Source organism: Vidua chalybeata, chromosome 1 (genome assembly GCF_026979565.1).
Source record: "Vidua chalybeata isolate OUT-0048 chromosome 1, bVidCha1 merged haplotype, whole genome shotgun sequence".
In the NCBI taxonomy this organism is placed as follows: domain Eukaryota; kingdom Metazoa; phylum Chordata; class Aves; order Passeriformes; family Viduidae; genus Vidua; species Vidua chalybeata.
Genome location: NC_071530.1, coordinates 148997402 through 149020553, shown reverse-complemented (window position 1 = coordinate 149020553; position 23152 = coordinate 148997402). Strand labels below are relative to the sequence as shown.

The 23152-nt window shown below is 39.2% G+C and overlaps 1 protein-coding gene across 1 annotated transcript in view; it reads left to right on the top strand.

Annotated features, from left to right (window-relative positions):
• PTK2 (protein tyrosine kinase 2) overlaps positions 1–23152 on the top strand; it is a 189215-nt gene that overhangs the window by 13327 nt on the left and 152736 nt on the right. Inside the window, exon 2 of the mRNA XM_053952284.1 lies at positions 1689–1747. The gene's annotated coding sequence lies outside the window, so the exon portion shown is untranslated. The remainder of the gene's footprint in view (positions 1–1688; positions 1748–23152) is intronic.

Genomic DNA, 23152 nt, shown 5'->3' with positions numbered 1-23152 from the left:
GGTTCTGTTGAAAATCAGTGAGAGAACTTGTGTGGAAAATTTAACATGTCTGTGAATGTTTGCATTATTGATGCCTCAGCAATTAAAACAATATTTTTCTAGCATTTGGTGTTTTTTTGATGCTGTATGTAAGTCCCATGGCATTACACACAATTATTTCAGCTAGTGTTTAAGGGTGCTACTGATGTAACTTCCCAGAGTAGGGAAAGGTCATTACTACTGCCCTTGGAAATTAAAAGTAGCTTTTGCCTTATCAGAAAATATCTTCAGTTAAATCAATAAGTGCACGGGTTTCTCACTCTGAGAAACAGTCTAATGAGCAATTTGCCTTTTCATAAAAGACTTGCCATGATATCATTCCCATTGTGTTAATTATCAGTGTTTTTACAAATTGTCCCAAATCATGACTAATTCCATAAAAATGTTCAGAGCAGGCGTGATTCTGGGGAAAGCTGTTGTTTGCCACTCAGTCTGGCAGAGATGGTGGGACAGCCTGACTTAGCAGATTCTGTGTTAACCATAAAATCAGGGTTTGGAGGCAGTGCCATTCATCTTACGGAGCACCATCAAAGCAGTTCAAGTTCTTGTTGATTTTTTTTTTTCCTCTATGGTATGCATGTGTGTTTCAGGTAAATGTCTGTGACTCTTTTTTCTGGTTTTCATGTTGAAATTAAAATATTTTACTTCTCCCCCCACACCTAGTTTATTACAGCTTAGATGAAAACTTAAGAGAAACTGTGCAGAGATTATTTGAACTTTTTATGTTACTTTATCTCATGAGATTTTTTTGGGGAAATCTTTTGGTGGCCCTTATGTGTGTGGAAAATTAAATATCTAAGGTGAATAAAGTTTGGGAAACAGTTCTTAGAAATCCAGTTTTAAGTGCATAATATGTAAGCTTGGGCTTTCTACTGATACTGACTTTGTCCCTATAGTATATATTTGTTTGAAAGGGAAAGAAGAAAAACAACTAGCAAAGTAATAAACTCAACTCTCTACATTACTTGGCTCTGGAATTCTTATAGATCAATTGTTTTCTTTAAGAAACAAACCCACAACTTTCTGTGTGTTATGTATGTATTGAGCAATATCTATATATTTGTTATTCAGCTGAGAGCTGGCTCGCCTGCCCTGTGATGCACATACCCTGAGGAGGTAAATGCTTTTCACTAGTTCCTCCCACACACTTTTTATTTTCCAGGGAAGCACTTTCTAACCCTAGATCTGGATGCTGCTTGTGTTTTGAATCACTCATCACAGTTTTCAGCACTCACTTGTTTTTGCTATTAAATGTATATTATCACTAATAAATGTTCATTTTGTGATGCTTTAACTCTCTTCCTTCTTCAAAATAACAAATCCATATAACTTGAGAAATTTTTAGTTTGCTTTCATGGGACCAGTAGTATTTTAGGCAACTTCTGTTTTGAGTTCAAATATAAGTCTCTGGCTTCTACCTCGACAAACTTCTTCTGTGTTTTGTTTTAGGGTGGGTTTTTTTTTTTGTTCTTTTCCTAAGGACTTCCAGCTAAATAATCTGCACTTGTAAAATAGGATATGTACTGCAGGTGGTTATCTTGTCTTCATAAGATGAATATCAGTTAATTTGCTCTTAAGTTTTTTGGATGTTAGACTACTTTGACATTAGTTAAGAAAATACCCTAATGAATTTTAAATATTTGTTTCAGATTTCATGTTTCATCCTGTATTGGGCACCTGCTGCTGAGAGCTGGAAAGTCTACTTAGGGTATGTACAACAGCTAATGATTTCAATTTCACACTGAGTTTTATTCTGGGTAAAGCAGGTCAAGATGAGATTTTGTTGTTGTTTCCTTGTAATTATTGTTGAAAATCCTGATTGTTAAACAGTGGGTGTTAGAATTTCTTGGTTTGTTTTTTTTTCCCTGAGCCTCCTGGAATTGGCTTTTCTTTGACAGCCTGTTCACGGTCCTTCCATTCAGCCTGAGGGTACAGAGGTGGGCAGACCTGTGCAGCAATCAATTTATTGTACATGGGAGGAATTTGCAAGGTGTTTTCTCACCTACCAAAGTCATTTGGCTGAAAATTGTATGACCAGTCCCATGTGCTGCCTTTTGGAGCAAAATACTACTAATAATTCTCTGTTCTTATGTCCTGCTTTTCTGTAGTACAGAAAAAATGGGTCTTAATAAAACAAAATCTTTGCTGTAGGGGTGCATGGCCTAATCTGAAAAGGTTTAGCTGAAAGCAGGAGTAGAGAAGTTACAGCCACAGAATTCTTTGTATTATAGGAATTTATTTCTAGTCTGCATATTTTTGATTCCTTGTGACACCCCCTGTCTGCAGGGTGAATGGTTATATTTGAAAATTTCATTTTTACTCCTCAGTGTAGTTGGTATTTCTGACTTCTGCCTTTACTGCTTCTCCTATATATGGATGTCTGAATAGTCTTGCATTTGAGTGTGGCTAGAATAACTTGTTGGATCCTTATTTTTTGTTTGTGGTTTGGTTTCCCCCACCTTTCTACAACCTTCCCTGTGGTTGGTGGTTTGAGAGCCTGTATTAAATATTTTTTTTTTCTATTGCTTAGGCTTTGCCAGGTAACAAAATTCATCTCCTGCTACTTCAGGTGCACTTTTGAATCTAACTTGTGGATGTAGTTACCCTTATTTAAAACTTTATCACCTGGTTTAGTCTCAGTGTTCTTGCCTGGACTGTGATACACTTGAGAACAAAGGAGATGTGGCTGCTTGCATTTCACATGGGACTTCAGGCTGTGATCCATAATATATGTATTTTCATCTTCAGGGATCAGCAGAGGGTCACTTAATGTCTTCTAAACATCTAAATTTGCAGGGATAGATGTCTTTATTCTTCAGTAGCTTACTTCTGGATGTCATCAGCCTTTCTTAAACTTCAGTTTTCAAGTTTATGATGAATATTGGCTTCTCCTCTCCAATTTCTCCCCTTTTCTGCTATGGGATGGTGTTTGTTTATATTATGCAGTTAGTTTTTTCCAAGGAATTCCATCTACTCCTACCACTCCAAAGAAAAAGTTTGAATGGCTTAAAAAATAGTAGTCTTCCATTTTATCACTTAAGTTGGAAAAAAACCAAAGTATTTCAGTTGGAACCAGTACTGATATTTTTATCAGTTAAAATTAAAATTTGTAGCCTTATGCCTCATGTTAATTCTGACTTATGATTCAGATGGAAACTCAGACACTTGAAAAATATTTCCTGGACATGGAAAACTAATAGTGTGGAATCCAAAAAAACAAGGGCAGGGGGGTGGGAGCAAAATATTTTATCATATATAAAGGCCTGCAAATCAGATCTGTGATTTCAGGGGGTTTTTAATGCTTCCTTTAATTTTGTTTGACCTTTTGAAAGGAACAGCTCTGACTGTCGTGATGTCACAAGCAAAAAAGTGCACTTGTATGTTTTGTGAACTGAAGCCATTTGCTCCCTGGAATATGTGGTTCTAATGAGTCATATCCTGGTAAAACCATGACAACAAAGTATTTATTAGTTTGTTAGGTAAATATCTTGCAGTACCTGCCTAGATAAGACTTTATAGAAAACCAGCCCAGTGAATAACAAGGCTGTGAAATATAATGTAGAGTGAGAGGAAACAGTGAAAAATCTTAAATGTAGATTGCAAGTACTTCTGACTTGTCAGGTTTATACTGAAGTCTGAATTTTTTTTTTATTTCTGGCTGGGGATTTGGTAAGAGGAAGAGATTAGTGCTGCTTGCTCTTTGAAAGTGGTATTGTATATGCAAATACTGCAAAGACATTTCCAGTGGAAGTGACAAAAAAATGTACTGCATCTCTTACTTATCCAGCTGCTTTATAAACTGTTACTTTTTGTACATATTGCAAAAAGTCAAGCTGTTACTTGTACCATGATAGGCTTGTCACATACTTTGTTCCACAGACTCACGACCTGTTTGCTCCAGTCCCCTTGTCTGTTCACGACAGTATTCAAGCCCTCCTCTTACAGGATGGAGTTTTCAAGTGTGCTGTGGTAATGCTGCCTTCACCTATTCATCCTATGGTTTTATTAGTGTTTGTACTGGATGGAGTCACAGAACTTAGGATGAAAGGTTTCAATTTTGGATCTGGGCTCAGACATGCCTGTTTTTGTTGTAACATTTAAAATTTACACTCAGAGCAGATCTCTCGCTGATTTGACCAGCACTGAAATCACTTGGCAGTTCTGTATTTAACTCACCAGGATATCAAGGCTATGAAAGAAAAGCAGGAAACATGACAAATTGACTCTTCTAACATCATCCAGAATCCCTGAATGCCTGGAGGAAAGGAGGCTTGGGGGACCTTATTGCTTTCTACAGCTCCCAGACAGGAGGCTGTAGACAGGTGGGGATCGGGCTCTTCTTCCAGGATACAAGGGACAGGGCAAGAGGAAATGGCCTCCAGTTCCTCCAGGAGAGATTTAGATTGGATATTAGGAAAAAATGCCTTCACCAGAAGGATGGTTAAGCATTGGAACAGGCTGCCCAGGGAACTGTTTGAGTCCCTGTTTCTGGAAATATTCAAAAGAGATGTAGATGTGACACTTGGTGACATGGTTTAATGGTGGCCTTGGCAGTGCTGGGTTTATGCTTAGACTCAATGATCTTAGAGGTCTTTTCCAACCAAAATAAGACTGTGATTCTCAGATAATGAGTGCAGAAGACACAAATCATACAAAAGGAAGGGATTATGAACAGCAGTTCTGTTTAACTTTATAATTCTGACTTACTCCTCAGGCCATTGTTTGAGTATGGTATTGGTGCAGGCATTGTGTAGTTAAAAATGTGTAATTTTACATGTACTTATTGTGTGATTTCAAACCAATCACAGCCATTGACAGGAGGTGTTGCCAGGCCTTCCACCTAAGGAGCAGCTTCCAAAGGATGTTCTCTGGATTGTATCTCTACTGCAAGTGACTTCAGGTGCTTTCCAACTTTATGGTTTTATTACAGGTGGAATTAAACTAGTATTGGATGAGAAACCTTGTTGTATCCACCATAGCACTTGTTTAAATACAGTATTGCAGATGGAGAAATTAATGTCCCTTTTTATGTCTTACGGTTAGAACTACTTCCCTAATGAAATCTCAGAGATCTGGGTTCTTGTGTATTTTGGATGTTATGCATTCAATTTTGTTTTGATACATTCAGGGCTTTTCTCTTGACATAAAATCTGTTTCAAAAGATTTCAGTTGGCACTTCAAGGTGTAAAGAACAACCACTGTTCTCAAGTGTAAAGCTAATAAATGGATGTTGCTCCTTGCCAGGAAGACCTACATGCTTATAGCTCCTCCTGGCTTCTGGAAGTGGAATTTGCTGGGCTTCCTGACTGGTTTGTTATTCTGGACTTCTGGGTCATTGCAGAAAGATTTACTTTGCCACCAAGGTTAGGATAAACTTCAGCTTCTTCCAGGGAGGCTGGGGTTGCACGTGTGTGAGTTCAGTACAGAACATCCTCTTCTCTCAGGCTGGGCCCTTCCAAGGGCTCTGTGCTCTGTCTGTGCTGACAGGCACCACCAGGGTTTTCAAAGCAATGAGCTTGGATGTAAGGAACACAAACACTTAGTGCTGTGTGGTGCCTGATGCCTTTCTGAGCCCTGTCCTGGCCTTTGTTTGGCACAGCTGATATTCCTCAGCCTGTCCCCAGAGCAACTGTTGTCTCTTACAGGGGACTGAGCGGGCTTGGGGAAATAAATTTCAGTGTTTGGGGTATTGTCCTGCATTGTCTCATCCCTCCATGGAGTTCAATAAAACTTCAGCCTGTCTGGATTATCTTGGAATATGTTGTGAGATAGAATGAAGTATAGCTTCAGTTTTCCCTCTGGAGGTGCCAAAGGTCTTCTGTGTCTCAAACAAAATATTTGTTTTGGTTGTTAGCCCTCTTGTAAATGTGAGTAGGGAAACATCAAGCAGAAAACAGTCTTTGTAAATAGTACTGCTCTGTAATGCAGCTTGGATGGGCCTGGAGCAGCACATTCTGATGATGCCAGGGATAGCCATGCAGTGCTGCTGCTGTTCCCTTCCAGGCTGTTTAAATGGCAGGTTTAAATAATGATATTCTAGTTATTATTTGAGGTAAAGTTTGTAGCTCTGTTTCTTTGAGAACGCTTAGCTTGCTCAGTGGTAATGTATAATTGGCCTTTGATCCTTCTTCTTGGTTAATGGGTTGAGGCCTGCACTTGCTGTTGTTTACTGTAGGAAATGCACAAAAATGTTTAATGCTGGCCTAGGAAAGTTTCTAAAAGCAGCAGGATATTCTGAATCTTTGAACAAGACCATTGTTATACAAAAGAATCAGTGATAATGTGCTTCTCACTGCTAGGTGGTAGATTTCTTAACTTTCCAGTATGTCCAGATTTCAGATACTTAGTGAATCAACTCCCTATCAACCTTGCTTGTCCAAATACACCTTGGTGTGGTAAGAAGAAAACCTGAAGAGAATTTTCTGAAAACATAAAAAGACCAAAATTCAAACCAGATGGATTCAAGTCTTTTCAAGGCTTAAAATTTTTCATTTTTTACTTAAAAACTGAGTGAAGATTTCCAGAGTTCCTGTTCTCTTGATGGCAGTGTTGGTTACCGGTGTAGCATCTCGAGTTGTAGTGTGGGACAGGTTGTAATGAGTGTCCTTACAAGAGCAGGAACATTAGGGGATACAAATGTATTGACATGTCATAAAATATCTGGAAAAAAAAGAAAGGCCAGCTTGATAGGCAGCAGGACCAGCAAGTGCCAGCCCAGGGGTTGCCAAGGTTGGTTTGTGTGTGCTGTGTTAAGGGAAGGATCTGGGTTATTTCCTGGCAGACATTCATGGAGAACTTCCTCTGAAGCGAAGTGGGCTCAAGTGCACTTCCTGACACGTGTTTTAATTAGCAGTGCCTGGGAGGCAGGGAATTTCATGCCTGGTATTTTAGCCTAGCCCTTATCAGTACAAAGTGAAACCATTACTTATCTCCCGCATTTTTGGCACACCCTGTTCACAAGTACTAACAAAATACTGCTTTTTTATTTATTTTCCCCTTTATCTTAATAGTCTTGATAGAATCACAAAATATTCTGAATTTCAAGAAACCCACAAGAATCATTGAGTCCAACTCTAAAGTGAATATCCCATATGGGGACCAAATCCACAACCTTGGTTTTATCAGCATCAATCCCTGAACAACTGAGCCAACAGTCCTTGTGCACTTTTGCTTTGCTAAACCCTCCCTGTTTTCTCTGGTATTGCTGTCTTGCTTGTAATCTCATTTTGTTTATGCAGGGTTGGTTATTCTTTCCTAGTTTTAAAGCTGGTGGGAAATCATGGGATGATCTTGGAAGCCTCTCATGAGACTCCTGTGTTTTTAAGACACATCAGTTACATGTAAATACCGTGTGTAAAACCTTTTAAATCAGCCTGACTCCCCTTTGTGCCTAGATGCCTGTAGATAATTTGCTTTGGTTATTCTCTGCTCCTTTGAGATGTTGCATCAGTCTTCCTGATGCATCACAATTCCTTAGATGCCAATTTCTTTTGCAACTATTGGGTTTTTGAAATAATGCAGTGTTTTCATGCACTTGAGTTTCATTAAATCCATTTTCAATAACAACAACTAGCAAAAATAGTGACTTATTTTTTATGCTTTTGTGTACTGCCCACACATACTGCTGTCTTGAGTGTAGACTAGGTGACTGTGAGAAGTGATATGATTTCTTTTATTTCTTTCTGACCAGCAGCTGTGTATCAGTACTCTTTTCCAGGCAAGAAGTAAAGATGACTTGAATTCCCTGTCAAGAGTCCAGACAAGTGCAGCTTGGGTAGCATTTTTTTTAGTAAGGAGGATGAAGAGTACACAAAGAGGCAATAAGAGCCTATAACTACACCTGAAAATGAATGCATTAAAGTAGATTAAATCTTCTGTACCAAGAGGGAGCCTTGATCACCTGGGAGTAGTTAATAGCTGTTCCAGATGCCACTGAAATGCTGCCCTTTAACAACAAGTAGAAAGTTTATTGTTAGCAGTCCACTCCCAGCTGTGTTGTGGAAGATGCAGTCTTTAAATTGCTAACAAGGTTTCCCATTAAAAAAAAAAAAAGGTCATTTCTTATTTTAGGGTTTAGATTGTGCAGAGCAAAAGGGCACATAAAAAGTCACGGTTGTCAACAGGACTCCAAGTTTGGCATTCCAGGTTATTTTTGTATGTATTGTAAGCAGGTGGCTGTGTTGTCATTTCTCTCTTTCAGGATCAGTCTACTCAGCTGAACTTTTAGGAGAGGATGGTAAAAGCTTGGCAGAATTGTAGAGAGTTTTAAGGTCCCAAGGAATTGGGACAGCTGTAATAATGGAATTCTTCCTTCAGCCCATTCCTTTATTCTAAATGATCTCTGTTAAGAGCAATATCCAAAAAGAGTGGTAGGCTTTTTCTAATAATAAAAATACATGAGTGTTATACTTCCTTCTGTTTCTGAAAGGCTTTTTGTGGTTCTTAGCTAGTAGTAATATTCCTGGTAGTCTAAACTGTATTGTATCATAGTTATTTTAAACAGAACAATTCAGGCTGTAATCCTTTGCCTTTAATGTGACTGATGCTGACTCTTAAAAATCCCTGTACATATAAATTTGCATTGGACTCTTAATATGGTGAATAATTTACCTTAGAAAGCTCTGCATAATTATTTTTGGTTTGGAAAAAATCCCAAGCAAGCAGGATTTTAATTTGCACCTCCTTTTTGTGTGGTGTTAGGGGCTCTGTATGAATCCTTCTTTGATACCTTAAAAAAATTTCCTAGGCATAGGATGTGTTTGTATCCAGTTTGAGTCCTGTGCTTCTACTCTATGCTAAATCCTAAACAGGAGTGGCCCTAAACGAAGGTGGTAAATGAGCAGTGACTTCTGCATCCTTTTGGAACAGTTTTTTTGGTGACTTTGTTTTTAACTCAAGGCCCACTTTCTCCAGGAGATTCTTGTAGTCATGTAAGCATTCAATGAAGAATAAAACATTTGGTGTTGGTGGTGAAATCTGGGCTTCAGTTCAAAGTGTTCCTTTTGATAAGATCTGAAGAGAAGCCAAGCCAAAGCTACCTGGAAGAATTTCTTTGTGGGGTGTGTGTGTATAAACATATGTGGTGTGAAACTTCCACCAGCTACTCTTCAGCTTTTTGAAGGGAAGGGTTAAGTAGGAACTCCACAATAAATCCAGAATTAGAGTGACATAAAAATCACTGAATCTGGATATTAATATTAGGGATTAGTGGTTTTGGTGTTACATTTGATAATAAACACTTAGCTTTGTAGACATAACCTAATGCAGCTCTCTCCTGATAAAGGAGAAAGAAGGACATAAGGGGAACAGTAATGTACATTGCTTAATATCCTGATGCTCTCTGTATTCATATATCCATATGTCCAGAGAATGCTGCATTATCTGTGTACCAGGAGTGTGAGAAATAGAGGTGAGAAGATGCCAGTTTGGCTTTTCTGACTAAAACACCCACTAAAGAATCAAAGAAAATTTGTGATTGTTACATTCAGGGTAGCATCACACATTGAAAAAGTAGCTGAAATGTTAATGCAGAGTTAATTTTTCTGTTGGCATCTAATGCTTTTCTGATGTAAGTTCTGCATTTCCAAATTTTTAGTGGGCAAGGTGTGGAAGCACCGAGGTGGGGAAGGAGTGTTGTACTCAACTGGATGGCTCTACAAAGTAATTTCATTCAAATTCTTCACCTCATTTACATTTTTAAAGAAAACATTTAATTCTGCAATTTGCATCTGAACTGTGAAATAATATCAGAAAAAAAACCCAATTTCTGTATAATTTTAGTGAGTTAGATGGAGTTTAAATCTGTTGCTTTAGCATGTACCTCTTTTTTCCTGTTTTTTTTGAAATAATTTTTCAAGATAAATGACTGTGAATCTGTGGACATTTGAAAAGCAGTTTGTAGGAAGGACACAAAGTTTGGTCTCAGGGCTAAAATTTTTCTAGTTAATTCTAGAAGGTTACAGAAACTGAACAAAAGGCCGGTTGCTTTGGGGATGGTAGAGTTATTGTTCTTCTCAGACCTGTTAAGTGGCAGCAATGTAGAATTTCTGCACATTGGCCCAATTCAGTTAATCCTGGTTTTCATGTTTTAAAGCATCCGTGTTTTCTCTGTAGCTGATCTGAGGCCTAACTGATGTCACACACAGTCTGTTCAGGAAATCCTGGTAACATTGCATTTTCTTATTTTACAGTTCTCTCATATCATTAAAATTGCCTAAAATGTGTTTTGAAGCAAGGACATGTTTTGATCTGCCCACTGTATCTCAGATTTCTGAAGAATACAGAAATTTGAAGAAGAGATGGAGTCAGGGATGTGAACAGCCCAAGGACAAGAAAACCTCCAGTACTACGATATTCCTTTTGGTAGAAACAGAAATGTGCAGGAAAAATATGGTCCTGGGTGATGCAAATAATGATACACGTGAACCATTTGTAACTTAAATGGGTTGGTTGTTCACAAATTTTTGTTAAAATCAGGAGGCATTAAAAGAAATTACATTGAAATATTCATCTCTAATTGCTAAGGCTGTTGGTGTAGCACATGTTGGAATTTATTTCATTTTGTGGTTTTAATATATACTTTGTACATAGCTTCTGATACATTTTTAACTCCTACACAGACTGTAAATTAAATATTGATTTGTGCATTGCTGGGTTTTGAGCTTCAAAACACTTATGAGTTGCGGTTAATTGATCTCCAACTCCAAACTAACACATGGAGGTTCTGAGACCAAGGCATCTGAATTACAAATTACTGTGTGTTCTACACACATGGTTCATGTATTTAACCAGTTTCACAAACTTAATATTAACTAGGGTTTTTGTGCAATTTGCTCTTCAAAATGCCTATAAATGTGAAAGGAAAATAAGAACAGAACAAAATAAGAAACAAGCTACTGCTGGCAAGTTTTTTAATGCAAAGGTAATTTTAATTGCATGTAAAATCTTTGAAAATTCTGCATTCTTACCATTGATGTTGTCCCTCTCTTGTCATTCAGCTTCCCAAAGACCCCAAAAGACCTAGATTTTTCTGGAGCTTTCAGTCACAAATACCAGTATTTAGGCATTTCTCAGGGCTGCAAATACAGCCCAGGAGTGTTCCCCAAATAGGTTTCCAGTCACTTAGTCTCACAACTTAATACACAGGAATTAAATAAATTTGATAATCTGTCATGTTTTATTGAATTAGAGGATTTTGTCCCTAAAAATAAATTTTTGGGGCTGCTGTCTGAGGCCATATGAGTTGTTTTTAATATTTTATGCTACTTAAAAGTGTTTGGATTTGTTTTAATTTGGTTCTTAATAATGTTAGAGTTGGCCAGAGGACAACAGTTGTAGCTCCATCCACCAGCAGTTTATAAGGAGACAAATGTATCTATTCATGATCTATAGAAAGGGAGCATCATTGAAACTGTTGTGTGGAAAAAAGTCTGTATTTGCTTATCCTCACTGGAAAACCCAACATATTTGCATTTTGAATGACAGTAGTTTTAGGATTTGGAATAGAGGCCAAGGAGACAGTGGGGAATCAAATCCTCTGGAACTTTTAAGTCCTGGAAGAATAAAGTCAGTCCTTTGTTTCTCAGTATAAGTATTTTTGTACTTTGAGGAAGATATGGAGGAGTTGGAATTTTATGATAAACCAGACTTTACAGAAGTAGACATTCTGGACGTAGGACACTTCAGGAAGGTGAAACTCAGCAGTCTCTGCATTGTGCTCTTGCTTTGGCAAGAACTTTTGAGTTGAATTGTGGCAAAGTCACTACCCAACCTCAAAGCTGCATTTCGTGATTTTTGGAACAGTGTCTTATTAATTTGTAGACTTTAAATTTTAGAGCTGTAGGTAATTACCTGCCTGTTGACATGGTCTAATGTCTACAGACAGATATGACAATGTCTTCATTAGAAAAGTCTGTGTGGGAAATACCCCAAATCCTTTTTGGTTTTGCTTTTTGTGAGCTGAACTAAATGAGTGTTAGCTGGTACACTGTAGTCATACATCACTGGGTTAAGCCTTTTCGTGTCTGTGCTCTGTCACAGGTAGTTTGGACCTGATGTTACCCTTGTTCCCAGCACAGAAACTCCCTTGGACAGGATGAAACCACTGCAAGTCATCACCCCAACATCTCTTATGGCTGTGTTATTAATGACAGTATTGTCTGCCGTTACCTTGGTTTCCTAAATAACAAGGCTTGTGCTGCTTGCCATCTCTCTGTTATCCTCTCCCCTATATATTTTTGGCCATGAACTGGTTCCTACCAAACTCTGCAAGAGGCAGAAGCTTCGAACCACAGCTGAACAGAGCTGCTGATTTCAGGCTGCCGACAGCAGCATTCACACCCAGGATCATGGAATCATTTAGGTTGGAAAAGACCTCTGAGATCATCAGTTGCAGAGGTCTTTTCCAACCTAGATGATTCTGTGATTTTCCCTTGGATGTTCCCCAAACTTGGGACATTTGGAACTTTGAACCATCCCAGAGCACTGTGAAGGAGGGGGTGGGGGTCAGGTGAGTTTCAGAACTGTGCTGGCTTTGGACAAAGAGGCCACAGTGATGCTGGTGGTGCCTTCTGCTTGCTCAGGGGTGTTCTGAACACTGCCATGGTGTTGAATATAAGGGTGTATGGTAAATAATGTTTTCTTAATCTATTCAGGGAAGTTTTCTCAAAATTAAGTTTGGTGTTTCTTAGCAATGTATTGATATATTTTAAGAAGGTAAAATTGTGTTGGTGGTGAGGCATTGGCAGAGGTTGCTCAGAGAAGCTGTGGCTGCCCCATCCCTGTTGAACCCTTGAACCAAGTGTTCAAGGCCAGGTTGGATGGGGCTTGGAGCAATCTGGTCTAGGGGAAGGTGTCCCTGCCTTTGGTGGGCAGGTTGGAATTTCGGTGACCTTTAAAGGTGCCTTCCAGCCCAAACCACTCTGTGATTCCAGCCGTGCTGGGTTACTGGGGAATGCTTTAGGCACCTGACAGACCTAATCCAGCTAGACATGCTCCAGGGACCTGAGGAGTTCAGAGATCAGACTTGCCTAGTTTACCCCAAATTCTTTTAGAGGATTTCTGTGGTTTTTGTCTTGGCTATGGTGACATACTTCATAGGTTTCCTTAGGGCCTCATGATTTCTGCTACTTTGTGATTTGGGAATTGGGGAAAAAGGGGATAAATGCATTTACTTAAATTGCATTGATGTGGCAGCAGAGTTAACATCCCTGTCACTTCGGTGAAAATAATTATTTTTGGTCCTTTGAGCTTCCTGTGGTTTGCTCTGAGCTTTCAGTGTCCTGTTACTAAGAACTTGTGCATTTCTTTTTCTGTGGGGCTGCAGCAGACAAATACAAGTAGAAATTATTCCAGCTCCAATTCTATGACAAGTTGTTTGCATATGCAGCCTGAAATTCCTTTGTACTGTCACAAATGCTTAGTTTGCAGGATGACAAAGTAAATATTAACTGTACCAGAGCTGACACTGGCAAAAGTACACACTGCAGTTCTCTAATTTCATCTCTTTCTTCATATCAGTGAAAAAGATGTGTTCAGAAGTTCCTGAAATACAGGCATCCTTGTGCAGTACCTGCTTGATTTTGTGGCAGAATTACTTCAATGAATTCAAGCAAATTTAAGTTTGCGTCCATTCTGAACGTGATTAGATCTTTAAGGGATTGAAAATGAGTCTCTTTAATAATTACTGGAAATTTGGATAAGGTTTTTAATTTGAACCATTTTCTTTCTCGTTTATGCCTCAAGCTTGAACTCACAGGGTAAGTCTTAGCTATGTTCAGGAGCAATTTGGAGAGGGAAGACTGGGGAACTGGAGACCCTGATGAACTGAATGTTTTTTTCAATATTTTAATTTAGAATTTTTAATAAGCATTGCATATGTATTCTGCACATTATGAGAGGCAGAAGATACAGTTACAATTTAGTGTGCTGGGGTATATGACACTTCATACATGATAAATTGAAAACTAGATTATAGAGTAATTAAAAAAATGTTCACCTTCTTCCTGTTACTGAAGTTAGAAGTGCATGAAACAACTGTCAGTTCTGCTCTGGATCGTCATTGTGACCAAATTCAGTTCTTTGTTCTCACTCTGGTGGGATTCAGTGCTATCTGACTGTCCAAATTGGATCAGAAGCAGAGAAGGCTGGAGAGGTTTCTTTTTGCTCATCTTCCCTGTTTTCATGCGTAATGAATGATCAGAAATGGAAAAGCTTTTTGGAGAATAAGTCTCAGATAATATATCCTTGTTTGAAATAACAAAAGAGGTGAGCTGATGTATTTTCATTCTTGTAAAATGGTGGGGCAAGGAATAAACTGCAGTATCAGTGAAGAATTTTAAAAGCTTAACAATGTTTTTCTTGGTTTAGGCTTTATTACTCTTGCTGTCCTTTCTTACGGATTATATTGTGGTACAAAAGATTTACGTTTTTCTGCCTCCCAGCACTCATTGCTGAGGCAAAAGGCACATTTATACTGTACACTTCTTTGTGTCTTGAATTCTTATCTTTGTGCAGAAAATATTTTTCACCGAGTCCAGCCTACACAGGACTGTATTAAATACCCTTATATAATTAGGATATTTGTGGCTCTTTTCTGTTTATTCTTAAAGACTGTATCATGATTTCCTTTATTCTCCAGCTAGCTTGGTTTGCTGATAAGGAATTGTTACATATCAGCAGGGTAGGTATTCACCATTAGTATTAGGTTTTATATATCAACAAAACAAGTTGAAGTAAGATGTAATTGTACAAGTATATACACTATGTAATCCCTTGACATAAATGGAAAAAGCTGTTACTGAAATATTTGTACTTTTCAAGTGAAGCAACACTGTTGCTTAACATCAGCAGGAATAATACATTTCAGACTGTTTTAACAGTAGATGCATTTTGTATTTGATTTTTCTATGTCATGTCTAGGTACAAAATCATAGCTTTGAAATCCATTTCAAATAAACTTGTAATACGCAAATACTTACAAGGCAAGTCAGAGTTTCTAAGGGACTTAGTGATTCTTAGCTAAGAAAGTAATGAGTGTGCTTTGTGAGCAGCACGCCATCAGGATTCCTCTCCCTGCCACTGCCCGTAAAATTGGCTTGTTAGTTATTTATGAGGAAAATTGGTTTGACAGCCCTGAAGGCAGAAGTCTTCCATTCACAGTACAAGTTGTGCCATGGTGCTGTAGCCCTGGCCATGGGATGAGAGCAGCTGCTTCTTGGAAAATCAGCTCCAACCCTGGGACCATTTGGGTACCTGCAGCTCTGGGACTGAACTGTGGATGTGTCTTCTGTAACTTGAGTTATCTTGGAGCTTCTGACTGTCTGTAGAGACTTCCAAACATATTTATGTGTTGGCTTTCTGTCACTGTCTTTTCACCTCCTGTGGATAATCTAACTAGATGAAATTGAATTTTGGGTCGGGGTGTAAGCTATTTGTTATTTCATCCTGGACCTAGAACATGTTCTATTCTTAACCTGTGCCTTCATCCAGCCTAGGTTTGGCCAGAAGCCTACAAAGGGGAAGTTGTCTTAGCTGTCCTTGTTCCTTCTCCCTGCTGTCTGTGGAGTTTGTCAGCATGGTACAAAATAGTATTTTAGGAGATCTGACTTCAAAAATCACAGTCATGCCTTGTGTAGGAAGCATGACTTGGGTTAGCTGCTGGGGGGTAATTGCAGCATTAACTAAAACCCACAGCTTTTAGACTTAGAGTTTATAGCATATCTAATATTTATCTGCCACCCAATATGTAATGAATCTTAAATCTTTCTGCAAGTATTTCTGGTGGTCTTAATCTGTTTCATGCCAGAGGCAGGGAGAAATAATGCTTTCAATTTTGTCAAATTAAGCTTTTACTGTGCATTAAATTGATTAAATAGAGCAGCAGATTAAGGCAAAAAATGCTATCTTAAATTGCAATTCAGGGCTGATAGAATCTTAATGATGCCAAGCTGAAATTTTTCAGTGGGTTTGTGGAAATGAGAATCCATTAATCATACACACTTGACTTCACACGGTGCCGCATTGGAAACAAACTTGCTGCCTTTGCCCAGATGAGAAATGGCCGAGCTGCGAAGGTGCAGCCAACGGGATATGGGAGCTGCACGTGTGCTGTGTTCTGTCAAACCAACTGGGTCTCCTGTTTGATCAGGTTCTTGCAGAGAACAGACGTGTTTGGGGTTTCCTGTCACACCAGCACCGCTGTCTTTGAGCCGCTCTCCGACGGTGACACGACAGAACCAATCAGGAGAAGAAAGCCCGTCTCATGCTGTGTGCTGCAGTTCTTCTGTCTGCACTCTGTTCCCCCACTACCCCCTCTTTACCTTCATAATCTACTGTTGTCAATCTTCTCGTTGGGTTTCTTTGTCCTGATATATTTGTGTATTTTTCTTTTCCTTATATTTTTTTTAAATTCTGTCCATGGTTCCTCCCTGCCTCTCTTGTCATCTTTTTTTTACTGTCTTAATTAATTCTCTGTCTATTTTCCATCTGGAAAAATTTATAAAATGGGACAGAGAAAGTAGAGGAGAAGCTAGGGAAAAGCTTTTTCTCTATTTCTGCTGGTGCACCAACACTGTGGTCTGAGGAGGAAATCAGCCCAACACAACTACTGCTAACATGCAACATATTAAGAAAAAAGAATTTTGTCAGTTTAGATGAGTATATAATATATTGCTCTGTAATGTCTCTTCTGCTTTTTCCTGATTTGTTTTCTTCTGTTGCCACTTAACTCCTGTTTACCCTCTGAGGTAGGCTCTGTGGTTTTTTTGGCTTATGAAGAACTGTGTATTCTTGTGAAATGACAGAAATAATATTTGGTTTTATCTCCTTGCTAATTCTCATTGCCTCATGTGTGCTCTGGTGTTTGACAAATAATTTACTTGACTTAGATGCTTCTTGAGTCAATGTTCCTTTGTAATACAAAGATTTTGGAAATCTTTTTTTGACTTTTTATTAAAACCTCCCCATAGCAGAATGACACTCGGCAGCATGTTGTGTCTCCAAACACTACAGTAGTTGGAAGTGGTGTAATCTGTGTCCCTGGGAGGATGTGTAAGACTTGTGGAAACACCCAGATGACATTAAATGAGTTGTTCCCATGCATACAGTGGTGAATTTTCTGTGTAGAAAATATAATTTTTCTATCACAGTGAGTGTCCTTAGTTCTCTTATTTCTTATATGGTTAAGATTCAAAACTGTCATGTCTTCACTGCAGAACTGATTTCGGCCTCTGTAGCTCTGGCTGTAAATGCCCATTTGTTGTGAAGGGATGTTGTGCTTCACTTTGAGAACAAGCTCCAGCTGAAGCAAATTCTTTCTCCATCCAGGGTGTCACAGTTGGGCTAAGAAAACCCCAGTATTCTCATTACAAATAAAGTTCATCTTATTTATTGAGGCAGGTTTCTGTACAGAGCAAAACTTGTACAGCCGCTGTCAAACTCTCTCTGAACACTTTGGAGTAATCTCATTGTAAGCAACAAAACATGTTATTTCTTAGGCACTATATCAGACACCCCCCCCCTTTTTTTTTTGTGCGTTTTTTTGTTGTTTTGGGGTTTTTTTTGTTTTTTTCGTTTTAGGTGAGAACAATGTGTGTGCAAAGGTGATAATCTTCTGTTAAACTTCTGACAAACTACTTCCTGTGTGTGGAAAACTCTTAAATATTTCGTCCCCACTCTGTGTGGTTTATTTTCAACCTTCTTTCACTCATCTGTAACTTCAAATAAGAAAAATTTAAAACTTCAATTCCAGCTCCTGAAAAACTGCTGTAACAATGGAATCCATGTGTGGGCCAGAACCATGGAAACAGCATAATTTTACAGTGGTGAAACATGAAAGGAAGTGACTCGCCCAACTTTCTAAGAATTTGTGTTTTAACAAAAAATCCACCTAAAACTTACAAAATACTGTTCTAATATTCAAAAAAAGAAACTTTGGGTGTTTTTTTCTGTTACATCATTAATCTGTTATTCTAAATTCTTGTAGCTAGTTACTGTTTTAAAACCGAAACCAAACTCCCACTTGACCCCCTCTAAAAAAACACTCAAGAAAACAGTCTTCTCTTACATTGTGGTCTGGGATGTGCAGCTCTGTTTTGTGCTTTTTAATATTTTGCCTGAAGCAATTCCTCCTCATTCTCTCCCCTTCCAGTTATGCCCTTGGCACAACTCATTTCTGTACCTGGAAACACATTTATTTTACATTCTGGAACACCTCTGTGCTCTGAGCTAAATTCCTGTCATACCAAAGCACAAACCAGCCTTCACTGACATGTAGAGCTAATTTGTATTTCAGTGCAGGAGCTACACAATCCTGTCACCTTTTGAAGACGTGGGTGACTTGTGGTGGCACATTGTGTGTCACAAGTCCTTCACGGAAAATGACAAGGGAGCTTCAATCATAGCAAGCAATGTCAAGACAATGTTTCTCGAAAGAAAAACATCCACTAAAGCTATCACTTGGAAGAACAAGCACTCTGTAGTACAAATAGGGGGTAGCTACACACGTATAGAATACATGTCTACAGCTTTCCCTAAGCCTGCCTGAGGGCCTAAATTGTTATGTTCATAAAGTGTCACAATATTTCCATCAGGATTATGTGATCACAGATCATAGTGCTAGAGACATTCCTGATAGATCTGAACTACTGCCAGCACACACGTGTCCCTCCTTAAACATCTTAAATGCTTTTAAAGTTTCCTGGGCTTATTTAAAGACATCTCCTTTTGTGATAAACCATTAAAGGATAAGAATATTCCTGTAATGTGGCTGACATTCTTAGAACAGTACTTTTGTTTGAGTAGGTGATGTTTATGCTCACAGAGCCACAATAGGGAGTTTAAGACCATGAGAATGACAAAATCGTTTTAGTGTGAAAAGGCCTTTAAAATTGGTAGTTCCAGCTGTTAACTCAGCAGTGCCAAGGCCACCACTCAACCAGCAGCCTCTTCCCGTGTTTACTGCCCTTTCTGTGAAAGAGTTCTTCCTAACCAGGCTAAACTTCCCCTGACACAACTTGAGGTCATTTCCCCTTGTCCTACTGTTTGTTACTTGGGAAAGAGACTGACCCCCACCTGCCTCCAACCTTCTGTCAGGGAGTTGTAGAGAGAGAAAAGATTCCCTCTGAGTCTCCTTTTCTCCAGGCTGAGCCCCACAGCTCCCTCAGCTGCTCCTCATCAGACTTGTGCTTCAGCCCTTTCCCCAGCTCTGTTCCCTTCTTTGGACATGCTCCAGCACCTCAATGTCTGTCTTGCTGTGAGAGGTCCAAATCTGAGCACAGGACTTGAGTTGTGGTGTCCCCAGTGCCCAGCACATGGGGACAATCACTGGCCACAGTGTTGCTGATACAGGAGATGCTGCTAAATGAGACCAATGACTGCCCAGCCCAGCACTGGCCCTTGATGGCAGCAGAAAATGTTATTTACATAGAGTTTGCATGCCTGGCCCAGTGGCTGGTGGCACCTCTGTCCACGCTTTTCTCTTGCAAGAATTGCAAGGAGCTCAGTGCCAGCTGTGGGGAAGGCACTCTTACTGGTTTTAACCTAATCTCCAGTAATTTCCTCAAATGCTCCCTAATGCTCAGTCTGGCAGGATTTGTTGAATCATAGTGCTGCATTGATTTGCTTTTTGTTTTTCTTTTTTTTTTTTCCTCTCTTCTTCCCCTACCCCCTCCACTTGTGCTGTGATCATGTTCACCCTGAGCCTCATGTCCTCCCTGCTGAGGGGGCCCCAGATTTAGTGATCTGGGCTTCCTTGGCAGCTGCCCCATCCCTCAGTCACTTCAGCTGCCCAGCTCTAGGCATCTCTGCCTCCTTCTGGTGCAGAGACCTGAACTGGACACAACGTGTTGATGCTTTTTTGTTTTGCACAGTAATACGTTTGAATGCCATGTTTTCAGTACCCTTCCTAATGAGACACAATGTTTTATTGCCTTTGGCATGCTACTCCAGTTGGAGATGATGATTTTAGAGAAAACAGTGACTCAGCCTTCCTCCCGCAGTTGGAACTGGAGAAAGTGCAAGTGTTACTTGGTTAAGGACGTATTGCTCAGAATTTTTTCCCCAGATGCATTACATCACAGCCCCGTGTTGAAGTGCAGCTGCTGTCTTAGCAACTTGCTTAATTTTGTGAGATCTTTGTTGGTTTTCTCCCCCCATTCATAGGACTTCTGCTGACCCATAAGAGCTTAATATGACCTGCAGAGTTCACTTACCCATTTTGTGATGCTGAATAAAACCAATTATTGGGGAGCAACTCCATCCTCTTCTCTATCCAAACGTCTCTTCCCCATAGGCAAAAGGTGCATATAGTACATGTGTAGATACTGAGACTAAATTCTTTATCTGAGTTGCTTAGATACTGCATATTCTGTAACTCAGTATGTAATGAGATTGATCCCACCTGCCCTGAATAATGACTGAGTAATTTCTCTTGCTCTTCTTAATCTCCTTAAATGTAACTTCCACCAGAACCTTTTCATTTAATATCCTACTGTTCAGTGTGTGTGGTTGAAAATTTGGCTCCTGGTGGCTGTATAGATAACTCAGTGGTCATGCTCAGTGATGTGGTGTAAATGAATTTGAAGTGTCAAGGTGCATACAGAGTTCATGGCAGAGTTCAGCTGAGATGGAGGAAAACACAGGTGGATTATTCTGATGGTCTTAATCAGGGTTTGTATTTTTTCAATTTCAAAAACTAGTATTTAAGAAGCATAAGCAGAGTGATTTTGAAGGAGTATGAGTAGGAGAGGGGAAATTGAGATTTGAAACTGTTGAATGTTTTTTTTTGGTGTAGATGCTATAAGCTAAGGAGACTCAATACTGATTTTGTTTTCAAATAGGAAGAGGAAAGCAGGTACATACATAAAAGTGAGGTAGTGAGAGGAATGTGACAGTGAACTGACAACAAATGGAGAAATTATGGAAGTAGATACGAACTGAAGGTGTTCCGAGGTGTGGGATGAATCAGCTGCTGCTCGTACTGGTGTAACACCGTTAAGCTTTTGCGTATGTAAAGACACTTGAGGTATGTCAGATGTGGTGATCATCACACCATAGATGTCCTTGTACCTGTTTTATCAACCAAACACTTAATTTGAAAAAATTCTTCGTGTTCTTGCAGTATTTCAGTTGGTCCTCTCATTTTTCCTTGCTAAATTTTGTGTGGCTTTTGTGTTTCAGAGGCAGCAGCTTGCCTTAGAAGTAGTGAGTGGTTAAAGAGAACTTCTCAAAAGCGCAGCACAGGCTGTGCACGTTGCAGGGTGTCACAGCGGTTCATTGTCGGCTGCTTGCTCGTTAACCTTTTCAGCAGATAGAAATGAGAGCATTAAATCATTACTGCTGATACTCACAGCTGAAGCAAAGATTTAAACCAAGATAATAAGGGACTCCAGTGCAACGTGGCTCTCCTGTGAAGTAGGGCTGTTTAACAGAAGATGTGTGGTTTTGTAATGCTGAATTTCTTCTGATCTGGCTAAAGCACAAAAGATCTGCTGCCAGGTTTGGTGGGTGGAGATGTCTGTCCTATAGCTGTCCCCCCTCCATCTCTCCCCAGGGTAACAGATGAAGATTTGCAGCTAAGCTGGCTATTCAGCTGCTGCTGTGCCTAAGGCAAATGCAATAAATATGTCAATAGGGGGGAAAAATTCTAATCTGAGTAAGCAAATGGTGGTTTTAGTGCTGTTATGATTGATATTTGAATACTGTGTCAGGTATTGGTGTTTGCAAATCGGGGCTGCTACTGAAAGCCAAAGCAGTTGGAGCATTTAAAGACTTGCAAGAATAATGAAATATTTAGTAAAAACGGTCCTTTGCAGTGAGGCACTTCTGCCTCTCATTCTACATAGCTGGTAAATGAAAAGATTTTATTGAGTTGCATTGAAAATTGCCCTAAAAACTGCCTTAATGTGAAATGATATAATAAAAGATTGTTAACATTCAGCCCTGCAGATTGCTAAATTAGAAGTAGGTCAGATGTAGGTTACAGATGAGATGCACTTTTAATGATGAAGGGGAAGAAAATACATATATGGAACAATGCAACTGGTGGTTTATACAATCTTTTAATCATACTGCAAAACTTTTTAATAGCTTTTCCTTAATAGGTGTGCTGTCAGGATGAATTAATTGAGTCTCCAAGGTCTTTGTTCAGTAGATCAGATGGTCATGGATAAATCCTTGAGTTTCTCAACACATATAATTTTACAAAGCACAGTTTTTGAAAGATGACTTGTGTTTTGTGTTTACTTATTTACTTAAAAAAAAAAAGAAAAATACATTTACATAGATGATGAGATCTCAATTTCATTAAAGTCCAGAGGGACATCCTTTTTAGCCTGCCAGAGAATATAGGAAAGGTGACTTCCAGGTGTTTAGATCCAGCCTCTGAGACAACACTCTTCAGGACCAGCCACAAAAAGGCTAAAAGCTGAATATACATCTGTATTCCTAAATTATTTTGGTACCTTGGCTAAATAGGAAAATTGCATTTTATGTTGAGTCTGTGATATTCCTCATTTAGTTGCAAGGATTGTTGTCCAGTGACATGTACTGCTTGGCTTCTTGGAGACTGTGGTCTGTGGTTCCTTGTGTGCTGCAAGCCTTCACTCTTCCCTGGAAAGAGAGATTGGTTTGTGAATTGAATATCTGAATTAATTTCAAGGGAATGCTGTTAGGCTGGAGTCAGCCAGCTCTTGCTGCAGGAGAACAGGATTAAATTTCTTGTGGTCTGCTGCTTACCGCAGCTCTGGAAAGAGATCAGTGCTGCAGATGGGGCAGAGTCTGAGCTGAGTTGTCCACAGAGCCATATCTCGTTTTACCTTGAGGCAGGAATAGGAAGCTCACAAAACATTCCTGTTTTTGATGATTAGATGTTACTCTTGGAAGGAAGATTTAAAGTTGCAGCTCCATTTTTAAGAAAATATTCACTGAAACTCTGCAATGCAAAATGCAGTTTTATAAAAGCAAGTATAGTGGTAGAGAGATCCTGTCCTCAGGGCGTCCATAAATCAGAAAAAAACTATTGGTGCTGGGATCCACAAAGTCTATTTGAGGACTGTAGTTCCTAAAACCATCTCAGTGCATATAGAAGCAATAATAGTATTCTTTCTTTAAAATG